This window comes from Epinephelus lanceolatus, chromosome 7 (genome assembly GCF_041903045.1).
Source record: "Epinephelus lanceolatus isolate andai-2023 chromosome 7, ASM4190304v1, whole genome shotgun sequence".
NCBI lineage: Eukaryota > Metazoa > Chordata > Actinopteri > Perciformes > Serranidae > Epinephelus > Epinephelus lanceolatus.
The window spans coordinates 10,014,066-10,038,682 of NC_135740.1; the positions used below are offsets into that span (position 1 = coordinate 10,014,066).

Here is a 24,617-nt window from a genome sequence, read left to right on the forward strand (position 1 = left end):
TCTCACAATGCTGTTCTCACATCACCTCAGTTTTTGCCTTCCCTGCACTGGTTATCAATTTCTTTAAGAAACCATTTTAATTTTTTTTTCTCATGACTTAAAAGGCTTCACATGGCTGGGTGCCAGAGCACAAAAGTGAACTCTCTACTCCTTACTGTCCAAAAAGGCTTCTCAGAACTTCTGGGTTTGGCCTGCTGGCTGTTCCAGAGTCCAGGTTAAGGTCAAACAGTGATAGAGCATTGCTGCACTGACAACCTCAGCTTTGGAAAAGTCTTGTAGTTCATATTCGACCGGCAGACACTGTTTCTACTTTTGAATCAGGACACACTTTTATAGAGCTGCCTTTTCTCCCAATAGAAAAGAGAATACAGCTGTGTTGTGTAACCACCTGAGTTTGAGTTCATTTCAATATTTAAACTACAACTAACTGTGTGCTATTTTGCTATTCTTGAGGTTTTCTTTCTGTATTTGAAATGGACTTCTTTTAAAAAGGCATGTTGTGCTCCTAGCTTAAAAAGTACTGTACAAATACAAAAAATATTATTAGTATTATTATTAACACTAGTATTATTGTTGTTGTTTAAACAAGACTGAGAATCTAAAGCAATTCTAATGGCTCTCTGAGGCTGTACCCAGCACTGGCCTGTCAATGGTGCAAGAGGGAAGACTGGAGATCACCAGGGCCATAAGGGTTTATTGTCTAGGTACCATGCAAAACAACCCATTTCCTACTTGTATGGATATTTTTAAATTCAAAGTGGACAAATTGCCTATCTAACTGATAGATTAACATTGTCTGCTTGCATGGCTTGCATAGCTTGCATGGCCTTACAGTTTGCCTATGGGGCAAAAAGAGGAGTGGAAGAAGCTACAACTACTCTGTTAAATCTTGTACTGAGGCACCAAATAAGACCATGCACTTTTGCTTTTCGTTGACTTTTGTGTGTGTGTGTGTGTGTGTGTGTGTGTGTTCAGCTACATGGTCTTGCACACACACTCCTAACTAACTTTAATACGGAGTTTAGTACAGTATGTTGGCTAGCTGACTTTTTAACAAAAAGATCTTAGATGGTCCGGGTTAATGAACCCTGTCCGTAACTCCTATCTTCCACTAGGTCCCTTCAGGGCTGCATGCTTTGACCTCTTTTATTTGTTTTATTTACAAATGATGCCAGAGCCATCCTGTATCAAAATTTGTCTTTAAGTATGCCAATGTGATTGTGAGTCTCCTGCAGGGTGTGGACCTTCAGTACTTGTATACAGTCAGAGCCATCTCAAAGGCACAAACTATTGTTGTGGACCCTCAACATCCTCTACATGTAGAGTTCCAGATGCTCCCATCAGGGAGGAGGTTAAGTCTCCCCAAAGGTAGCACTAATAGATACAGATTGTCCTTTGTTCCATCTGCTATTGGTTTTTAAATAAATTATAACCCCAGATGCCATGTCATTGTGTCTTGTTTTCATGATTCACGGTGTCAGCATAGGAGATATCGATCTAATGCTGTGTTGTGTACTGTATGAATTTGTGTTGGACAACTGTTTGTAAAGTAAATTGCTCCTCAGGGGCATTGAAGTTTGTTGAATTTTAGATTACTGAATCTTGAAATCCACACACTATGATGTATAAGTCCCCTGCAGTTAACACAAAATGTGTCTGACACACAACCTAGCTGCAAATTTCTTCCAGGATGGAACAGGACGTTTTGTGTTGTTGGATCCTGCTGTGGGCAGATAAGTCATTTGTAAGCTCCAAGTAACATAATGAACCTGTCCAGTGTGCCACATATTAGAGGTGCTGGACACCCTTTGTAAGATGAAAGATCTGATAAGAACAGGTGCAGGGTGTTTGTATTGTTCCCTGTAGAGGTAAACTGGAAGAATCCAGCTTAGGCTCACCAGCAGCAGATCAGTCAATGGTGATGGTAAACACGCGGACTGATCTGCTGCTGGTGAGCCTAAGCTGGATTCTTCCAGCAGCAGCAGATCAGTCAATGGTGATGGTAAACACGCGGACTCTGGGCTGTAATGCATGCTGATTCACAGGACACAATAAAGCTGGGGCACCAGAAAACCATCAGCAAATTCTAGACAAGGAAATCTCCATTTCAGCCTCAAGCTAGCCCAGATAACCCTGCCTGTGTAAGCGTGTACAAACACACACACACACACACACACACACACACATGCTGTCTTAATAGAGTAACACACACATGCTGTCTTAATAGAGTATTATCTTGGCTGTAAGCTCTTAGATTTTCATGCTGAACATTTAGCTTGCCTATTAATACATTTTAATAGGGGTCAGTGCTACTGTGTTGAGGGAAAATACACACATGGATGTGCAAACGTTCATGGTTTCTTCTCTCAGATCCAGTAACTTGTAGGCACACACACACACACACACACACACACACACACACACACACACAGAGTACTCTGTGGTTAATTCATCCTTTACTAGAGACTGAATCAGGTTAAAGAAAGTAATTAACTCATAACAGGCTCGACCACACTGCCAATTAACATGATGTGTGTGTGTGAGTTTGTGTGCTCATGTGCACATTAGTTAGTGTGTTTTCCTAAGTAGCTGTTAGCATTTATGAAATAACATGCAGTATGTTTGTGTACATACACACAAATTACACTATTTGTGCGGGTTGGGGTACCCCCGTGCTGAGGTCTGGGTTTGTGTGTGTGTGTATCCTTCCTAGTGTGTGTGGATAAATTAATAGATTTTTTTTTTCTTAGTCTGGCCGTATTGGGAAATTAAAGTTACAAAATTAAGTGTGATTACCCTAAAGGCCTTTTCCATTATTACTTAACAATGTTGGCAGGATAGATAGCCTGATAGGGGTTTACATGGGGCAATAAGGCTAAATGTAGCTCAAAGAAAAGACGGCAGAAAACAGGAAAGAAAGAAAAGATCAAGAAAGATAAGAAAAGAAAGTCAAATGGTCATTCAGTCAGGCAATCTGTCAGCCAGTCAGTCAGTAAAGCAGTCACTCTCTGACAGTGTGGAACAGAGCACATTACAGCAGCAGAGGCAGTGCTTGTTGATCTCAGTGAATCAGACCTCAGCTGCCGTCTGGCTGTTTGCTGCCTGCTGTCAATCACTCTTCCAAACACAACAGCTTATTTTTCTGTGCACTGCAGTGATGGCAGACGTGGAGACAGGAAAAAGAGGCAGGCTAACACACGCTGTCCAGAATTCATCAATCAAACAGCGGCGTTTTGCATTACTGGCTGAATTTCAAGGCTGCGTGAAGGCCATATGTAGATATAGTCCTGGAATGAATTTCAAAAAGGTATTGATATAGTGGTGAATAATTTCACAAGAAAATAAGGCACTACCTAACATTAAAACCAAACTGCTTTAACTAGAAATGCACTCAACAGACAGAAGTCTAAGAAGTTTAAAGCTGCTGATTGTTGACATGTTACCCCCTCTTTGATGAGCTGGAATCAAGTTAAGTGGAAAGATATAAAATGTATTTTTTGAATATCCTCATATCTTAGGTTTACAGGTGGTGACAAACAAATCTGTGACATAAAAGCTGCATATTTTTATGTTGTGGTGATAGTTTACCTGTAGTGCGCTGAGGGCTCTCAATATGTATGATACAACCAGAGCTTAATTTGAAGATCAGGATGTCTGAGAGCAGTGTTTATCCAACAGGTCAGGAGTGAAATATTCTCACATAGCCAGACCTTTTTCAAGCACTGTGTCAGCCCTAGAAAAAGGTCTGGAAGCACATATTATCAGTCTGCTATAGGGGAAAAAACACTCTGGTATTTCTTTAAACAAGTCACAATCACCTTGGGCGGCCAGGATGCAGTGACAATGCCCCTGCAAAATAGTGTCCAGGGGGACTTGTGTGGTGGAACATTTGCACATGGGGAGATGAACACTTTCATCAAAATGGCGTTGCAAAAAAAAAAACACCTCAAAAACCAGTAAGAGACATATGTTGACTGTGTGATTTAACTTTTACTGATAAAAAAGACAGAAAATAATTCCATAAACGTGCCTTTTAGGTGAAGCCTGACTATACTTCAGCTCTGGAGGAACTCACTGTACCCGTTAAACCCCAGACAACTTACAAGCTGTGTGTGGCTTTTGCAGAGCATTATGACAACGATATCACAAAAGCTCAAGTGAAGTGGAAGGAATCGTTACACTGGTAAAGTCACTGACTGGCTGTGTCATAAAATGGATCAACATCGGGTATGAGAGTCCTGCAAGACGGAGTCAGGGCTTTTCTGAGGTGTTTTCATAGGGTGTTTTATTTGTTAAGGATCTTTGCAACAATTCACTGAAAAAAACAAAGCAGGCCTGCCTTACTGCATGATCCAAATCGCCGTCAAAACATGCCATTTTCAGTGTGTAGGTTGAGGGTTGTTGTTGTTTCCCGTAGCAAATGGGATTTCGAAAATGCTAACACATATGCAGATAGCGGAAAGGAGGAAGTATGTTGGCCTAAATAGCCGGCCAATGGCAGGTTTATAGCCACAGCCTACATCCAGTGAGTCAGACTAGAAAAGAGAAAACAGATGTGAAACCCAGCAAATTACACCAAACAAGAAGCTCATCACAAACAAAGCTGTGTCAAGCACATCTGCTTAGAAGAGATGTGCATACTTTTGCTCACAACCATATATCCTACCAGTTTTCATAGCTACAGTATACTCATCTCACCAAATACTGTAGCACTAACACCCATTTCCTAAGCTTCGTGTACTATTCATAATGTGCTACTAATAATCTGCCAAAATGTTTTAACACCAAACTACAATTCCCAGAATATGAAGCACCTAGATATGCTGTCTTTGCATCTCCCTATTCATTAGCCTGACACCATCCCTATTATCACCACCATCATAATCTTTATTGCTATCATAACCACAATTGCCCTACTTATCATCCTCCAAATCAACCATCAATCACTGATACTACACAGCAGAGAAAGGTAGTAAAAAACTACTGAGCTTTTTATTAGTCTAAAGCAGTATCACTCTAGACGCTGGTCTTCGCAGTTACACCTGGTATTAATAAGCGTTCTTATTATCTCTATTCTGCGTGCACTGTGAGCTGCTTTCAATATGCAAATTAGGATGGTGGGGCTAGCTGACTTATCAACAAACATGCCGTGTCCCAGGTCAAGGTGAGCAATGCAGCTGAAAGAGCTCTACGTCTCTTTCCTTTGCTGCTACTACCTGAAGCTACTGTCTTGCTTGCTAGAGCCAGCAGGAAGAGGCAGAGTTCGCTAAACTCTCAACTTGCTTGGCAGATTCATGCATAAGAATGTTGTCAAGCTGTATCAACTGCATTTACACTTGGCTGAGATCTGATCACAGTGATGTCAGCCCACTTGTTATTGTGATCAAGTTCATCTGATTCTTTCCCAATTCAATTCATTCTACATGCTTTTACATGGTGCCTTAATGTGTTTTTCCTTATAAAGACAAGATATCAAGATACAGGTAGCATGTTTGGCACAGTTGCCAGAATTTTGGCATTGTTCATTTCTGCAAACCACAGATTGTAAGTTTCATATGTATCATATCAACGCCAGGAGGTGGAGGGGATGGTGTATGGTGTGTCACCTTGGCAAGATGCCTGCCAAGCTGAAGACCACTGTTCTAGACCAACAAACAAACAACAAACTGCTTGAAAATGCAGTCCAAACTGAAAAGTCCGAGGCACTCCGTGGTAATATTAAAAATCCTTTATTTAATGCCTATGCTCCAAACTACGCGGGACTTTACCTCGGACTGTGGGAGGAGAGATTTATTTACAGCCACACAAATACCTTTAAAGACTGCATTACATGGTATGGGAGGTACAATGATGATCTCTTTTTTATTTTTACTGGAACTGAACAGCAACTCATAGAGTTTCATCAATATTTAAATTCTACTAATCCCAACATCAAGCTCAGCCTGGACTACAGTAAGAAGGAGATCAATTTTCTTGATTTGAAAATCTCTATCGACAGCCATGGATGTCTACACATCTCAATCTATAGAAATAGTACTGACAGAAATACCATCCTTAAAGCAGACAGTTTCCACCCCAAACATTTTATCTCTAATATTCCGTTCAGTCAATTTCAAAGATTGAGGAGATTGTGTGACAGTGATGATGACTTCCAGCATCAGGCTGCTGATATGCACCTCCGTTTTGAACAGAGAGGCTACAAAAATGACACTCTTAACATCGCTCTGACCAGAGCTAAAACATTGGACAGAAATGCTCTTTTAAACAAAAGACCTGAAAAAAAAAAACCAACAGCCTCCTAAGATCTTTTGCTCCCTTCAATACGGCACCATGGCACACCAAATCAAAAACACTGTTAACAAAAATTGGGACATTCTGCTGAGTGATGACACCCTCCGCTCCGCCTTCAGTGAATCTCCGGGCTTCTGCTTCAGAAGGGCCCCTACTCTGAAGGACTCCTTGGTTAGGAGTCACCTTTCTGTCTCCAAACCCAAGTCCTGGTTCCCCCAACCTGAAGGCACTTTTAGGTGTGGGGCATGCAGACACTGCCACAATATAAAAAGAGACAATGCCTTCTTTGATGTTTCCAGTCAAAAGACATTTCATTGCCGCAGTTTTGCTAATTGTAACACAACACATGTTGTCTACCGACTGGAGTGTGAATGTGGCTGCTTCTATGTTGGCCGCACAAAAAGAAAGCTCAAAGAAAGACTGGCTGAACACAAATACACCATATGAACTCAAAACCCAAACTACCCCATGGCCCAACATTACAAAACTGCTGGTCACACCAGTCCTGACACTTTAAAATGCATGGCCATTGAGGTAGTCCCCAGTAGCCTGAGAGGAGGGGACAGACTGAGGCGCCTCCTACAGCGTGAGACCTTTTGGATTTTTACATTGAAGGCCACTGCTCACCCTGGTCTCAATGAAGAGATACACTTTTCTCCCTTCTTGTAATATTGCTTGTATTTATTGTTTTCTGTTACAGGTGTTTATTTGTTTAGCTTTATGGTCTACTCAATACATTTAAAGTAACAGGAACTATTTGTTTATTTACAGGGTCACATGGATCATTCAGTCATTGTAGTCTTTATTATAAAATATTCAGTTTAAATATTTTCATTATTTTGAGTTTGCAGTACCACTGTCATTCTCCCAAATTTAGACTCTTTGCCCTTTAGCTTATTGTAGACAGCCTTATCGGCACTGAGCATATTTTGTATATATATATAACCCTTTGACAACCCTTTTATGATGTTTTAAACTTTGTTGCCGTACTATTTCTGCCTGTCTCTACTTTTGGTCGTACTCTGAACGCCTGGACACAGGTTTCTTAGATACTGTTATTTACACATTTCTGCATAGTATTTCTATTGTTATAGTATAAATGTCTTGCTATCCACTGCTGTTGAAATCTGACAGTCACACATATATAAATTGCGTATTTGTATTTTTTACTATTCTGACGACTGCTGTGATTCACACAGTCATGCAACTGTTACCACTTATACGTTTATTTACTTATCTTCTTTCTGTTCTCAGCATAGGCTGACTGATTTGTCACATGATCCAGTCACATGATCATTTCACACACTCCTGATGTGATTTAAACACCTGTTTGTAATTCGACTGGTTCATATCCTGATGAAGACTCGTGTAGTCGAAACGCGTAGATATCCCTGTGCTTAAATAAAGGACTTTTAATATTACCACGGAGTGCCTCGGACTTTTCGGTTGGACTGCATTTTTGAACATTTTTTGAAACTTTCAATTTACTATCAGGACAGTCCTCCTGTTTTTATTTCATAAAATTCATTCCCTGTCTTTGAAGAGCACCTGAGCGACTTTTTGTCTCCTGACAATCTTGACCCAGTGCAGCACTCACTATTTTTCTTTTTTAACAAACTGCTTGATTTTAAGTGTCTTATTGAAGCATTTCCAGTGACTTTTTATGCACCAAACATTGGTGTTTTATAGTGACCCATCACTGCATCCCCATATTTGCAAAACAGGTATTTTAAGCCAAAACATGATCTTTTCCTAACCATAACCAAGTGGCTTTGTGCCTAAACCTAATCACATGTTGAGATGTTGAGATATTGAGACATTAAGAAATGAAAAGTTTAATCGTATGTGCTACATAATAACAACAAATGTCATGTGTTTGCTGGAAGGTATAATGCTAACATTTACTCTGGCGACTGGGTTGAGCATGTTAATGAACCTCCGTGCATGTGAAATAAAGTATTTGACTCCAGTTGTCCTCGTGGTGTTTTCGTTCCACTAGCTAGTTATTTCAGCTTGGAAATGACACTTTACTAAGATCACAGCTAAGGGTTACAGGTAACTGCCTGTTTGAGTAGTATTTTTTCAAAAGGGTCAAAAACATTTAGTTTAGTTTTTATAAGACAGTAAATGGTTTTCTTAGACAGCTAAGTTCTGTAGTTCTCAGCAAACATTACAGAGACAAGAGTAAACAGTGCATTTGATGGGGACTCTTTTCAGCCGTAGATTAATCCACATTTGGTGCTCTAGTGAGTATTTGCGGCAGCAGGATGGTGTATGTGGGATCGACTCAAAATAAACCACAGCGCCCATGTTCATCATAATGAAGGAACATGTCACCCAGTGCAACAGTGTGACTCACTGATGTGTTTTTAATAGCTTTTGGACAACAATAGAGCTCTATGGCTCAGAGGAAGATATATCAGGCTTTGGATACACACACTGGTAGGACACATGCATTGTTGGATTAGGTCTTTTCATAGGATTTGATGAAAAATATAGAACATCATCAGAATTAAATTCTGAGTACAAATCAAGACACTCTCAAACGCTAATACTTAGAACGTAGCCACAGAAACTGCTGGGATATACATCGATCAGCCAAAACATTAATACCACTGTACAGTATTCCCCAATGGCAGTGCGGGGGGCACTGCCATTGGGGAGCACCGTTGCCATGAGGGGGGTACTTGGTCTGCAACTGTGTTAGAGTGGGTGGAACATGTCAGGTGGTATCCACATGAATGTCAGAACCAAAGGTTTCCCAGCAGAACAATGCACTGGAACAAAATAATCAAAGTTATTCACTTCACCTGTCAGTGGTTTTCATGTTTTGGCTGATCAGTGTTTGATAGCAGCTGAGCTGGATAACTTTCACACAGTCAGTAAAGTGGTCAGTCTATAGGCAGTTTACTGAGACAGGAACTCAGTCAGTCAGTTAGTTAGTCAATCTCTTAGTCAGCAAATCAACAGCAGTCAATCAGCGACTCAGTGATTTAGCAATTCAGTCAATTAGTCAGTCTCTCATTCTCTCAGCTAGTCAGTCACTGACCGAGACATTCAGCCAGCCAGTCCACTTAGTGATTCCATTTTCATTATTCTACATGGACGTCTCCTCCTCAGCAATGCTAATCATGTTAATGTGCTGAATATAGAACAGTTAGGGAGACTGCCAAATGCTAATATCTGACCAAAGCCTGAAAACACACACCAGCACAGACAGAGCTGGGAGAAAAACAGAAGCAGAGAGGAGTTTCTCTTCTTTATTCTCTCTCTGTTGTAGCCTTTTCTTCCTTTTCTGTCTGTCCCAGTGTGCACGTGTCACAGAGGAGAAACTAAAAGTAGAAAAATATTAAGTAAGTCACTGAAACACAGAGAGAGAGAGTGATAAATGTACAGTTGTTTATAACATCGTAGCAGCATTATGAAATCCTACATAGATGCTCTCACGACAGATGGTAATGCATTTTGAACTCATCACTCTGCTAAAGAGCAGCAACAAACTAGAAAACAGCCCCTAAATGACACACACACACACACACACACACACACACACACACAGAGCTGTGGCTGGCAGGGGGCATGTATTGAAAACAACTTGAGGCCTTTTTTTCTTCTCTTATTTAGTTGTAGCCACCCGAGGCGACTCACACGGAGAGGCAAATACACACGCTCTTATTTAGCTATGCCACCCAGGGCGAGACTTCTGCATAACATCTGTCCAACATTTATCTGCCCTGACGCAGCCTCTCAGCAAGAGATGGACGAGATGTAGGAGACGGGGAGAGAGAAAGAGGAGGAGGATGCAGGGGAGGAGAATGAGAGGGCAGAGTAAAGGTGAGGAGCGGAAGGAAGAGAGAGGTGAGGAGAATCACAAGGTGACGGATGCATAAATGCTAGAGGATGGAGAGAGAAAGATAGGAGGATGAAACACAGCTGAAAGAAAGTGGGACGATTAAGAAGTAGGGAAGTGTAAAAACTAAAAAGATGAGAAAAAGTAAGAAAAAAAGGAGTAGGGTTGGACAGAAATGAAGAGGTGAGAGGTGGGATAAGATAAAGAGAGGTTTAGTTAAGAAAAACCCTATTGCTGTGAGTTTGGATAAAAATATTCTTTTAAAAACCCAAATAATGAATTTCCTGCTCTGCTGGTTTGGACAGAGACTTTTTTATTGTTATTCCTGGACAAAAATGCCTAGTATATGTCCCAATAGACTTAGTTTTTCATTTTGCCTGATTTCTCTCATTATTCTCATAGTTTTGCTGGGAGAGTTTACAGTAACTCTAACTCCAAGGATTAAGGGAGAAACTGTGAAAAGTACTAATGTGACGTGCAGAAATAATTAGAGTCTAGTTTTCATGTCTGGTGCAGACACAGGCCCAGTCACGACACCAAATCCCCCACTGACTAACTCCATTTGTTTGGGCAGAAGGATTGTAGGATTGGGGAGACAGCTGTACTCCAAACTATAAATGAGGATGAGTTTTCCTGACTGTGGATTAATAGTGTGTCTGTCTGTGTCTCAGTTTGTTGTCATACTTGATTTTGGCCGATTATGCTCTGAAGCTTCCCCTTTTGGTTTACACTCTGTCTAATTGGTTTAGCCACTTCTGGAAAACAGCCCACATGAGGAGTTGTGTGCTGCTGGCCAGCACCTTTACCTCTATTAATGTGGTGACAAGTCTTGAAGTGGTGCAGCTCCACTTGTTTGCCTTTGTGGGAGTTCAAAAACTTAAATATACCGCATCTGTGATTGTATAGCTCTTCAAATACACTTACAAAAGCAGGTTACAAGAGGGGTCTACTTACTCACCAAACAAAATGAGCAGCTCAGAAAAATGTTTTTTAAATAATTACAATACCTGTGGTTTGCTACTACAGTATGGTTAATGTTGGGCCTCTAAAGCTGCTTGGTCAAAGGTCTACAATGCAGAATTTTCCTTAATTTCTGTGGGGGTGCATTTTTTCAGCAGAGACTGCCCTCTGCCTGCATTTTTATGTGTCTGTGCTGACGATAGCTGGGGCCCGAGGCATTATGTTTTCAGGTTTTCTGTCCATCTATCTGTATATACTGCCATTCTCATGAACGGGATGACTCAAAAATTCTTCAGATTTGGCACAAACATCTGGTCAGACTCAAAACTGAACTGATCAGATTTTAGTGGCCACAGGTCAAAGGTCAAGGTCACTGTGACTTTGTCTATCTCATTCTCGTGAACGCCATATCTCAAGAACACTGTGAGGGAATTTCTTCCAATTTGGCACAAACATTCACTTGGACTCAACAATGAATGATTTGATTTTAGTGGTTAAAAGTCAAAGGTCAAGGTCACTGTGACCTTGTGTTGGTCTTGTTCTCATGGACAGGATTTTTCAAGAACATCTTGAGGGAATTTCTTCAAATTTGGCACAAACGTCCACTTGGACTTAACAATTAACTTATCTGATTCAAGCGGTTAAAGGTCAGGGTCACTGGGGCGTCGGTGGCTTAGTGGTAGAGCAGGTGCCCCATGTACAAGGCTGTTGCCGCAGTGGCCCGGGTTCGACTCCAGCCTGTGGCCCTTTGCTGCGTGTCATTCCCTCTCTCTCCCCCCCCTTCACACTTGCTGTCCTATCAATTAAAGGCTTAAAAATGCCCAAAAAATATCTTTAAAAAAAAAAAAAAAAAAAAGGTCAGGGTCACTGTGACCTCACAAAATATGTTTTTGGCCATAATTCAAAATTTCACGTGCTAATTATGACAAAACTTCACATAAACATCTAATATGATAAAATGATAAAGTGATGACATTTTATATCCCAAAAGGTCAAAGGTCAGCCTCTGTGACATCATAATGTTCTGCAAAAACACTTTTTAGGCCATTTTTCACATCATAACTCAGGAACAGAAGGAGAGACATTTGGTCGGATTCTGAATTGGTGACACTAATCTTGGGTGTTCACCTTTAAACTGTGTTGACTATATAGATGTTCTGTGTACAGATTTAAGATGTGTGTGAAACCTCCATGTTTTAGAATATGTAGCGTCCTGCAGCAACATCCACAGCCTAGTCGGAGCATTGTCAGCTGTCACGGCTACAAATAAATCTGGACAGACATGGAAGTAAACTGCAACTTGACTGGTTCGTGGAGGCATACAACCACAAGGCGGTAATTCAAGTCATATTTTCATCATATTTTCTGTGTTTGGGACATTACTGGGTGAACACCCCCACAGTGCTCAGCAAAAAGTTAAATTAAGTTACTTCCACATCCAGCAAAATGCTTTGGGTGCTTGCGGTAATAATTCGTCTGAGCCACTGGACTGGCTTAGTGTGTGTGGGTTTCTGTGGTTTACCGAATAAATAGTTGCCCATCCCTCTTTAAGAAAAAGTAATTAATGTGTCTTGAAATATTTAATAAAACTGACATGACTTCCCCTGTCTGACTGTAACCTTTGAAGACTGTTTTCTCATTCAGAATGAATAGTAAAACAAAGCCAGAGGCTTTGCTAGCTCTTTACACTGACACTTATTAATGCAGTATATTACTGCTCTGAATTTAGCACACTCTTAAACACACATGACACTTTGTGTATTCACACATAGTCTGAAAGGCCAGGTTCTGAAATGTCAGATGTGACACAGTTTGTGTGTGTGCATTGGTGCGTGTTTGATTACAGTTACATTTAACACTATTCTCTCATGTCTTTTACTGGATGGTTTAATGTGCTTGTTTTGTGAAAGTGTCCGATGAGTATAATTAAGAGATAAATCTCCCTGTTTTGTCATTTAGATGTGTGACCATCTGGTATTTAACAGCCTGCGCTGCCTGTCTACACACTCGTGGTATCATTGACGTACACTGAATGAATGGGTGTCTATTTGAGGGCAGAAATATGTTCTGTTCCGTCTGTAAGTGTCTATATTGAACTATAAGGGGCATTAAATTTTATCATCAGTTTGTGTAGGAGCACTACATCAAGCAGAATAACTGATGCACTGGCTCATTAAATTCAGATTTTTATATACTGCAGTATTCTACCGACAACACAGAATATTAGTGAGTATGTAACCCCATTCATACACTGCGCTACAGTGCCACAGTGAATACTTAACATCACTGGGCAGTAGATGTATTCTGAACTTTTCTTTCTGAATACCAAACAAATGCTTCATATAACTGATCAAAACAGCACATTTCTACATCCCAAGAGGTTTGACCTAATTCATAAGCTGAACTAAAGTTCACAACACATAATACATTCATAATAAAATTATTAATACTGTGAACTTTTGCACCATGGAACATATTTCTGCACATTCCTGCCTAGCTTTTTGACTTTACTGTTGAATTGTACATATTTTTTTGAATATTTATATTGTATCTTTTTCAATTTTCTCGCTATGTATATGTCTCTTGTTTTTGCACCAAAAGCAAATAGCATGTATGCTAAAACCTCACTGGCAATAAACCTGATTCTGACTGTAAAGTCATCTAATGTTTAGTATGAATATTTCACTGGCCCAGCAGCAGGGCATCATAAAGAAGTCACATTAAAGAGTAACTAAACCCTAAAACCATTTTTTTCAGCTGATAATCATTGTTTCTGGTTGTATAGTAGGGTTACTGACTGATCCTGCTCAAAATCTTGACAGTTTAGTAAAAACTGTTGAAAATCTACATTTTATTAGCATAGTGTATTTTAGTGTAGGTTTACAGTTAGTGTGTTTATAGTATTTAGGTTAGTTGGTCAAGGAGAGGCGCCGAGGCTCGGGAGTATATGTGTGGGGCGGCTAGGGAGGGATGTGGAGGGCCGCTGTGCGGTGAGAGAGAGCCGAGCCTCGGGGGTATATGTGCGGGGCCGCGAGGGAGGGAGGGGTGGATGGATGCATGGATGCGGTGGGCTGCTGCGCGGTGAGGGAGAGCCCAGGCTCCCAGAGAGGGAGAAAAAGAACCAAGTTGGATAAAATAAGTCAAAGTGTGGAGAAGGGGACCGGCTGAGCTCCGGCCGCCTTCCCTTCTGCCCGTGTGACACAGTTAGGGGCCGGTTTTCCAAGCCACCATCGGCACAATGAAAATAAGTGTGGAGGAGAGGGACCGGGTAAAGAGGCCGACCTCCGGGGAAGCCCTCTCCCCTCTCCCCGCAGCGAGGGACCGCTCTCCAAGGTACCAGTGCTGGGCTGGGTGAAAATAAGCCAAAGTGTGGAGGAGAGGGACCGGGTAAAGAGGCCTGACCTCCGGGGAAGCCCTCTCCTCTCTCCCCGCAGTGAGGGACAATCTTCACTCCGCCCCCTTCCTCAGCTGCTCGCCTGCCCCCCATTTAGTAAATTATATGTGCCATCACTTTATTATACCATCAACTGATCGTGGTCCTATGCCAACAAGTCCTCAAAAAAAAATAATAAAATAAATAAAATAGATAAATAAATAAATTTAATAAATGAATAAAAAAATAATTAAAAAACACAACAAAAACAACAAAATACGTCATTCTCTCCACAACAACATGTCCTGTATAAGTTTTTTTCTGATCTGATGGTACTATCGACAGGGCGACAGGTTATGGTTTGGTCAGGGCTGGGCACAAACCTGCTTGGCATGTTTTTAATAGTAAACATTTTGTTAAGGTTACAAAATAATTGTGCCATGGGTACAATAAACTCAGCAGTTGGTTGGATATGGGAAATGTACAGTGGTCTTCCACTCTTAACTCCCTTCGTTGTCCCATTCATCTACCCCGACCAGCACCCTCATCAGACTTTGTTGCTCTGCAACAACTTATCCTGACTTTCTCTTTTGCTCTTGATAGAATAGAGTCAAAATTACTACAACCTTTAGAGGTCTTTTTCAGTTGACCCTTTCTAGGTACCGCCCCTTTTTGCTCTGTGCTCCAGTAACAGTTGAGCAAGCTTTGGACTCAACAGAAGCTCAGTCAATGTTCCCCTTTACTGTGCTAAGCTCGTCTATGTTGATAAGAAAATCAAATCCTTTTTTGTTGAGACCAGATGCCTCAAGTTAACATTGTGAATATACCTTTCCATTACATACTGTAGTCCCTGCTGTTAGCTTCTTGAAGATATATTGCCTGACTGTTTTCTTTTTTGGGTCAAGCTTGTACAAGCTAGCAACATTTACAAAGTGGGTTGGGACTTAGGAGGGGTCAATTAGATGGAAAAATATGTTGTTTTTGGGCAGTTGCTTAAAGTTTTCTTAACATTGCAATAAACATTCCAGATTAAGGACTCTCTCCAGGCTGCAATGTTAATAGCAACTAAAATTCTAGATATTATGTCCTCTAGATCAAATAAAATCTAAGAAAAATCTGTGATGTTTCTCTGTACTACACACACCTAAAGTACAAGGCAATGCCACATACAGTACAGGCCAAAAGTTTGGACACACCTTCTCATTCAATGCGTTTTCTTTATTTTCATGACTATTTACATTGTAGATTCTCACTGAAGGCATCAAAACTATGAATGAACACATGTGGAGTTATGTACTTAACAAAAAAAGGTGAAATAACTGAAAACATGTTTTATATTCTAGTTTCTTCAAAATAGCCACCCTTTGCTCTGATTACTGCTTTGCACACTCTTGGCATTCTCTCCATGAGCTTCAAGAGGTAGTCACCTGAAATGGTTTCCACTTCACAGGTGTGCCTTATCAGGGTTAATTAGTGGAATTTCTTGCTTTATCAATGGGGTTGGGACCATCAGTTGTGTTGTGCAGAAGTCAGGTTAATACACAGCCGACAGCCCTATTGGACAACTGTTAAAATTCATATTATGGCAAGAACCAATCAGCTAACTAAAGAAAATCGAGTGGCCATCATTACTTTAAGAAATGAAGGTCAGTCAGTCCGGAAAATTGCAAAAACTTTAAATGTGTCCCCAAGTGGAGTCGCAAAAACCATCAAGCGCTACAACGAAACTGGCACACATGAGGACCGACCCAGGAAAGGAAGACCAAGAGTCACCTCTGCTTCTGAGGATAAGTTCATCCGAGTCACCAGCCTCAGAAATCGCAAGTTAACAGCAGCTCAGATCAGAGACCAGATGAATGCCACACAGAGTTCTAGCAGCAGACCCATCTCTAGAACAACTGTTAAGAGGAGACTGCGCCAATCAGGCCTTCATGGTCAAATAGCTGCTAGGAAACCACTGCTAAGGAGAGGCAACAAGCAGAAGAGATTTGTTTGGGCCAAGAAACACAAGGAATGGACATTAGACCAGTGGAAATCTGTGCTTTGGTCTGATGAGTCCAAATTTGAGATCTTTGGTTCCAACCGCCGTGTCTTTGTGAGACGCAGAAAAGGTGAACGGATGGATTCCACATGCCTGGTTCCCACTGTGAAGCATGGAGGAGGAGGCGTGATGGTGTGGGGGTGTTTTGCTGGTGACACTGTTGGGGATTTATTCAAAATTGAAGGCACACTGAACCAGCATGGCTACCACAGCATCCTGCAGCGACATGCCATCCCATCCGGTTTGCGTTTAGTTGGACGATCATTTATTTTTCAACAGGACAATGACCCCAAACACACCTCCAGGCTGTGTAAGGGCTATTTGACCAAGAAGGAGAGTGATGGAGTGCTGCGGCAGATGACCTGGCCTCCACAGTCACCGGACCTGAACCCAATCGAGATGGTTTGGGGTGAGCTGGACCGCAGAGTGAAGGCAAAGGGGCCAACAAGTGCTAAACACCTCTGGGAACTCCTTCAAGACTGTTGGAAAACCATTTCAGGTGACTACCTCTTGAAGCTCATGGAGAGAATGCCAAGAGTGTGCAAAGCAGTAATCAGGGCAAAGGGTGGCTATTTTGAAGAAACTAGAATATAAAACATGTTTTCAGTTATTTCACCTTTTTTTTGTTAAGTACATAACTCCACATGTGTTCATTCATAGTTTTGATGCCTTCAGTGAGAATCTACAATGTAAATAGTCATGAAAATAAAGAAAACGCATTGAATGAGAAGGTGTGTCCAAACTTTTGGCCTGTACTGTACATTGTGAGCAACAACCTCCCATCAAAATTACTGAAACCAAAAATCAACTGCTGGAGATGCGGAGCTTTCACAGAAGCAGAATAATTGACATAATTTCTTTTTAAAGTTGGAGTAATTTGAAAAGAGACTGAAAGTATGACTGGCAGTAGTTGGGTCGCAGTAATGTGTGAGAGAAATGAGAGCCGTTATGTCACTGATGTTGGCAGATGCACTGACTGAAACTGAGATGGATGACTGAAAAAGATGGCAGAAATGCATCTGGTGCATAAAAAGGGCATAAAATACAGGAACGATGGAGAAATGTTCTGTCAGAGCCGTGGGGTGTCTGTGGTCATGGGGTAACTAGGTTAAGTTGCCCTTTTAAGCATATTCAAATGGTTTCATTGGTCCCACTGAGCTCGCGCCTGTCTGCAGGCATACAGGGACATGCCAAATTTCTAAATATGGACTCCTAACACTTTCACCCCAGCTGAAATAATGAGATTACACAAATTGTCCATTGGGAGGATGGATTCAGTCCCATGTTGGCTCAGATTCATTTTGGCTTTCTTGCACTTGTATTCTGCTTTTTTTTTTTTTTTTTTTTAAACTGTCCATTTGAATTAAGAAATGTATGAGACTGGTGAAGCGTCTGAGTTTGACCAAAGATGCTCCAGTTTTCCGCTCACATCAGTTGCTTTGACCAGTCACAATAGCAGAACATGGATTTATTCACATTTACGGAAGTGTTAATATTCAAGTCAACCAGAGTGCTGTGTGACCAAATGCTATCACTGTCCCCAGAGGGTAGAACCAGTAGTAAACAGAGAAACTAAATGGCTGGAGTCTTGTACATTAAAGGGAAGCTGCCTGTTGAAGATGCTGCACTTTGACTCTTGCTGGGCTACAAGTGAATATTTCAGCGGCCATGTCAGATAAACAGCTGCTTCCATCTCTGCTGTGTTTGTTGAGTTGCTCGTCAAAGTCCTAACATATTGATGTTGATTGTGCTGACAGTTTATTGACTAGATGTCAGAATTTCTCACTGTCTGTGTCTGGGATAACGATGGAAAACAACATGTGGATGAGTGCAGGTGGCAGAACAAACACACACACACACACACATACACACACACACCACATCTCTTTTTCCCTCTGTCTGTTCCTCTTTATCTGTCTGTCTGTTTATCTGTCTTTATCTGTTTTGTTCGCCTTCGCTCTTACTGCTCTTCCTCTGCCTCTTGAATATGAGGAGCATAGATCAATACACGCTGAGAAATGACAAAGACAAATAATGAACACTGATTACACACACAAGCACACACACATATATAATCATTATATTGTATGTCATGAACTGCGTGTGCACACAAACACGCGCATACATCAATAGAGGCAATTGTTATTATGGAAATAGGCTTTTACATGCAGCAACAACACCACAACCAAGAAGACTAAAAGTCTTCTACCTTTTCAGAGCATCAACACTGAGAATTTTTGTTCTGTATTACTTTGAATTCATTCAGGAAGCATTAAGATCTTGATACCTGGCTAGATGCTCAACAGTTCCCAAAAGAGCAGAGGAAAGAGAACAGGAAGGGGCCACTTTGTGTCAGTGATCAAATCAGCATGCTTGGCCTTATGACTGGGGGCTTGTACGTTGTCCCTCACTGTATGTTCTTCAGATACAGATTTATTTTGAAGGGATTTGTAGCAATCTGACATGAACAGTGTTTTGGACATTCAATAGATGAAATGTGAGTGATGGTAAAAGAATCCCAAATCCCCACTATTCATTGGAATTGTGAATTAGCTATGGTTAGTGTTAGTGTACATACTATATACAGTATATGAACTGGTCAGGGCATGCTTATGGTCAGTGTTGTGCATGAATGCATTAAAAAAGCACTTTCATTGAACATGCTAAACAGAATGCATCTTGAGCACAACTGTTTGAGACAAATGACAAAAGTTGCTTTTTTTAGCTAGACATCAGCGGCACTTCAAGCTGTGATTGTGCCACCAAAAGCGAGCATTACAAGCCAAAGCCGTTTTCTAACCAAAACCAAATGTTTTTTTTTTTCCATAAACATAACCTCATGTTAAGCATTGTTAAAAACATAAAGTTTCAGCATATTTGCTAAATAATAACGTACAAATGTTACATATCGGTCGTTTGCAGAAATATGAAATTCAAACATTTATTCCTGCGTTTGGGTTGAGGAGGTACAGGAAAACTGCTCAGAACGAAGGCTACCTACATAGGCTGTTCAGTTAGTCTAAAGATTGTGCGCTTCCTCACCACATATACAATTTCTCTCTGGTCTGCATGTGCTAAAATGGACACTATTTCCTTTTGAAAGGTGTCGTTCATCCAGTTTGCTGATGCCACTCACGTCCCCTGAGCAGATCATAACATGTCTGCTACTCCGACATTAGCTATAAAACTCAATCCCGATGGATTTGCCCGTGCAGTGGAAGTCGCTGATATTTTATGGATCAAAAAACAGCTTTAAAACTTTCCTGGTGTAATTTTCTGGACCTCTCAGCCTGTTCGGCCTGTTGGCACTGTTAGCTGACCTATAAGCTGACCCTGACCCTTGCACTTTGACCTGATGTGATGGGGTTGTCACATCACATCGGAGAAATTAATTAAATTTGCACGTTTTAAACTTTTGTTTCATATATTTTCTGACAGGCACCCTTTCATATGCTGTTTGATATGGAAGACAAATATTCAGATATCCCACGAATTACGGTAAATGGCCGATGATTTACAGAGTGTTGTTCCATCCCTTGACAAGAGGGGGTACTGCAGCACCCTCAGCACCCACCTTCCCGTGCCCATGGATCTACTAGCCAGCAATGGACTGTTACAAAGTTGCCATAGAAACTGCTGAACCTATGTGGACATCAAACATCTTCTTATAATTAACTATTCCACATGTCACACATTCTCATGAGAAATTATACATTTATTAAAACTTCTCTCTATGCCAATAACTTGTGGGTAACCAGGGCAACGACTCTGCACACCATCTTCTTTTTAACAAATCTGGCCAAAGCATTGCCTGAAGCTCTGCATGCTTAATACATGTAAACATGTTGCTGCGATCACCAGCATGACAAAGATTGTTGGGGTAAAACATCACAGTGGTGTTCCCACAAACATGAGTTATTTCAAAAATCCCACTTTATTTGTCGATCATTACCAGGATCATGTTTATGTCACAATATGAAGAAATGAGGCAACTATCTATTTCCTCCAAAAACCTTGTAAGACAGTCAAATATAACTGCATGAAACTTCAAAAATAAATTCACAAATAATGAAATGCATCAAGAAAAAGACAGACCACACTTTACACTTTACCTTCATTTTATATGTGGAAATACAGTAGTTTTTAATGGCGCATGATTATTTCATGGATTATGACGACAGATAAAATAGTGTATGGAAATCATGACGAAAAAGGGAATTCAATTTTTAAAGATAAGCCATTAAAGGGATAGTGCACCCAAAAATGAAAATTAAGCCATCATCTACTCACCCATATGCCGAGGGAGGCTCAGGTGAAGTTTTAGAGTCCTCACATCACTTGCGGAGATCCAAGGGGAGAAGAGGTAGCAACACAACTCCACCTAATGGAGGCTTACGGCGCCCCAGATTCAAACATCCAAAAACCAAACAACTTTTTATGTCAGGACTTCAGGACACTTGGATCACTACGGACGAGCAGTATGGAGATATTTTGTGGTTTCAATTACGTGTTTTTGGACGTTTGAATCTGGGGCGCCGTAAGCCTCCATTAGGTGGAGTTGTGTTGCTACCCCCTCTCCCATTGGATCTCCGCAAGTGTTGTGAGGACTCTAAAACTTCACCTGAGCCTCCATCGGCATATGGGTGAGTAGATAATGGCTGAATTTTCATTTCTGGGTGCACTATCCCTTTAAAGGGGATTAAAGTGACGATGAATTTGACTGGCTATGACAGTCACAGCCTCTAATACACAAACCCGTAATGTATGATGATGTACATTTTTCTGATCCCCTACTCAGGTCAAAGTTGGATGAAGCTAACTCAGGAGTTAAATGCAGGGTGTCTGCAGGTTGGAACAAGTGCAATTTTAGACTATTTTAGACCTTTTTTAGACCATCGTGGATTAAATTTAAGACCTTCACGAAGTATTAAAAATAAGAAAAAACAGACCCAGATTGCATTCAAATGATAACATTTATTGTCATTGAAACAAACACAGAGCCAAGAGACTACAGCACGCAACATTTTCAGTTATTTTTTTTCAAAATAATGCCTCTCTACTTCAAATGCTGAACATTGAACATTGAAACAAACCACATTTATACACATTTTATATATTGAGATGGGGAGAACGAGAGAGAGCCCAAGAGTGATTGTGTGTGTGTGTGTGTGTGTGTGTGTGTAGTGCGCAGCACTACATGCTTCTTAGCTCTGCACTTTTGGTAGCAATTTCGGTCTCCAGATTCTTAAGCTGGGAGAGTTTGTCCGTACAGTTTTGTGGGGGTGGTTGTTGTTACTAGACTCAACTTTACATACAGTACAGTCTGAACCACTGCACACGGAACAGGTACATGGCCATTATTTGATGGACTAACAAAAGTTAAAGATCCATACTCAAATATATTGTGATCATATTTTGAGCAAGCATGTACAATAAATACTTAACTGATCAGCTCAATGCTAAATATATATAAGATTATCTGAGAATGGCACTCATAACTTTTGTCAGCCCTTCCTAGAACTCCTTCTACCAGCACAAACTCCTCCTGCCAGCTGCCTGTTGAGCAGAAATGTCTGCACAAGTCCCTTCATCTTCGCCTTGCACCCGTCTGGGTCACTGCTCATCACAGTGGGGTCTAGACAATCCATCTGCCTAACAGTATCATATTTAAGGGGGCTCTTCTGCTGTATTTTCCTCACGATGCTTGAGAGTCCTTGCATGCAGTCCCTTTTAAATTCAAGGACCCTGAGCTCTGAACTTTTGCTGCTCTGTACAGAGAAATGCAAAAGGAATTGTCATGTAAGCAAAAATGCTGTACACACGTGCTTCTCCTTGACAATCTTTGACATTAAGCTACAAGTACCTTGAGGGCCGCCTCAGCACCCAAGCCGATGTCCACACAGTGCACCTGCATCAAGTTCTTCTTTTCAGCTATGTCCAGGTTGGGAAGCTGGGCTGTGGTGATGTCCTGCAGGACCTCTCGTTTCACAAAACAACGCATCAGACTCTGTTAGACAATTACAAAAGAAAAGTTCTTTCAATTACATCATAACTTTGCAAAATAGTGTGTAACATTTTGACTGCTGTGGATTTGCTGTGAATGTGTGTCTTTTTTGTTTACAACAGTATTTAGTTAATTATAGGCCTACATAATGTTTTACTTTTGAACTGGCGGTGTGATGGGGTGGGTTGGTTGGTTGTTTGTTTATCTTGTGAAAAATAAAATAAAAACAAAAAAAAATGCATCATAACTTTCACAATCAATATAGTTCCACCATAAAATCCACATATTTCCGTGTAGTTTTCTGCTTTACATTGTGCTTATCATAAAAGTCATTACCTCGATCAATTCTGCCAGGTCTTTTCCAAGGAAAGGCATCACAGGCTCCTCAGTCTGGTACTTCCTTAAAAAGGGATCAAATAACTGGGCGACACTCCTGAAAAACTGGAGCTTGGGTACAGTCAGGGGATCTTTCTGGGCATCTTCAATCACATCAAAACTTGCAGTACCAGGATGTGGAAGCTGCTTGGTCTTCACAGCATTTGTGCACACCAGCAGAGATGACCAGATTCCCAAAGCTCTCTCGACCACCGGCAGGTTTTCAAGCCATCGATGTCCACAGAACGCCAATGGGAACAGTGTAGACTTGGTGGTTTTCACATAGTCTTCCCTCCTTGCTGGCACATTGTGTAACAATGTATGAATGGCCTTAAGAAGCTTGTCTACTTGCCACATGGAGAAGCCTGTTTTAAAGGCATTGTGCAAGGTGTGTAACCCACAGCTTCCAACAGAAATGAGCCGAGAACCCCCATAGAGGTCAGCGTAATCAGACTGGAAAGTTCACACTGGGACCATCCATGGAGATTGATAACAACTTGCTGAGGTCCAGCTGGTCCACACATTCCTAAGGGAAGGAAACAATCAACCAATCAATCAAATGTGCATATTTAAAAAACACAATTTACCCTACGATACACTACATTCTACACCAGATTAATTCGAAATTACTTCCTTAATGTAAAAAGCCTGAACGTGTCTGTTTATTATGTCATTGTCAGTAATGTTGAATCTGATGTAATATAATGTAATTACACATGTATAAATACAATCAATACAAATGCAATCAAGACGCTCTCTCACACACACACGCGCGCGCGCGCAGTCGCACACATCACTTTCTAGCGTTAGCGCACTTTTTTACTTGCAGTTTCCCGGAGATCGGGATGTAATAGAGCCCCTATCAATGTACGAGAGACAAACAGGCATGCACTGATGTATTTTAAATGGCTGTTAATGAGTTAGCAAACCTCGTGTCACCCCCTAGGATGAAAATACTTAGCAGAAGTAAGGTTGAAAAAAAACAGAGGTGGGGATGACCCCCCCCCCACAAATCACACCCTGAATATATGTACAGATAAAATGCAGTATGTACAGATTAATATAGTATTTACAGATTTAATGCAGTTATTTACAGCTAGAAAAGGTGGGTAGACATATGTTCAGAGTATATAAATAAATTATGGTGGGCAATAGTTATGTGCAGCTTACATAAATTATTCTAATATAAAAACACTACTTACTTTGACCTCCTTCATCAAGTCATGAACTGTGACCCAAGGTACCTGGAGTGTACCTGGCCGTCATCCCAGTACCGTACGTGAAGGTCCAGTTGTTTCTTTTTTGTTGCACAGTTGAAACTTTCGTCAAACATGATCACAAATGGCCCGGACACCTTTGCGATTAGATCCTTTTTGACGAACTTGGCCACTCCAAATTGGATGATATAGGCGGTCTTGTCTCTTCCGCACTGGAATGTTTTGGCGATCGTCGAGTCGGGAAACATTACTTTGAACAGTTCCCCGATGTTGTCATTAGCTCTGTACGACTGGTGTTTCGCCACGGTGTTCAATGCCCACAGAACTTCTGCCTTCATCGTTTGTGTCGAGCCCATTAGGTCGCGCATTTGAAGCATCATTTGTGGATGTGCCTGCCTCCGGATAGAACTGGGCAATTCCACGAGACTCACGTGCTGCTTTCAGAGAGGCCTGGTGTTTATTGGATTTAACGTGGGAATCGAGTGCCTTCACTCCCAGGGTCCCGA

The 24,617-nt window shown here is 41.1% G+C and overlaps 1 protein-coding gene and 1 pseudogene across 3 annotated transcripts in view; both read right to left on the reverse strand.

The window, feature by feature from the left end:
- Positions 1-24,617, reverse strand: part of il1rapl2 (interleukin 1 receptor accessory protein-like 2) — a 633,588-nt gene that overhangs the window by 158,611 nt on the left and 450,360 nt on the right. The window lies entirely within an intron of this gene.
- On the reverse strand, positions 22,020-24,359 carry LOC144463908 (uncharacterized; annotated as a pseudogene).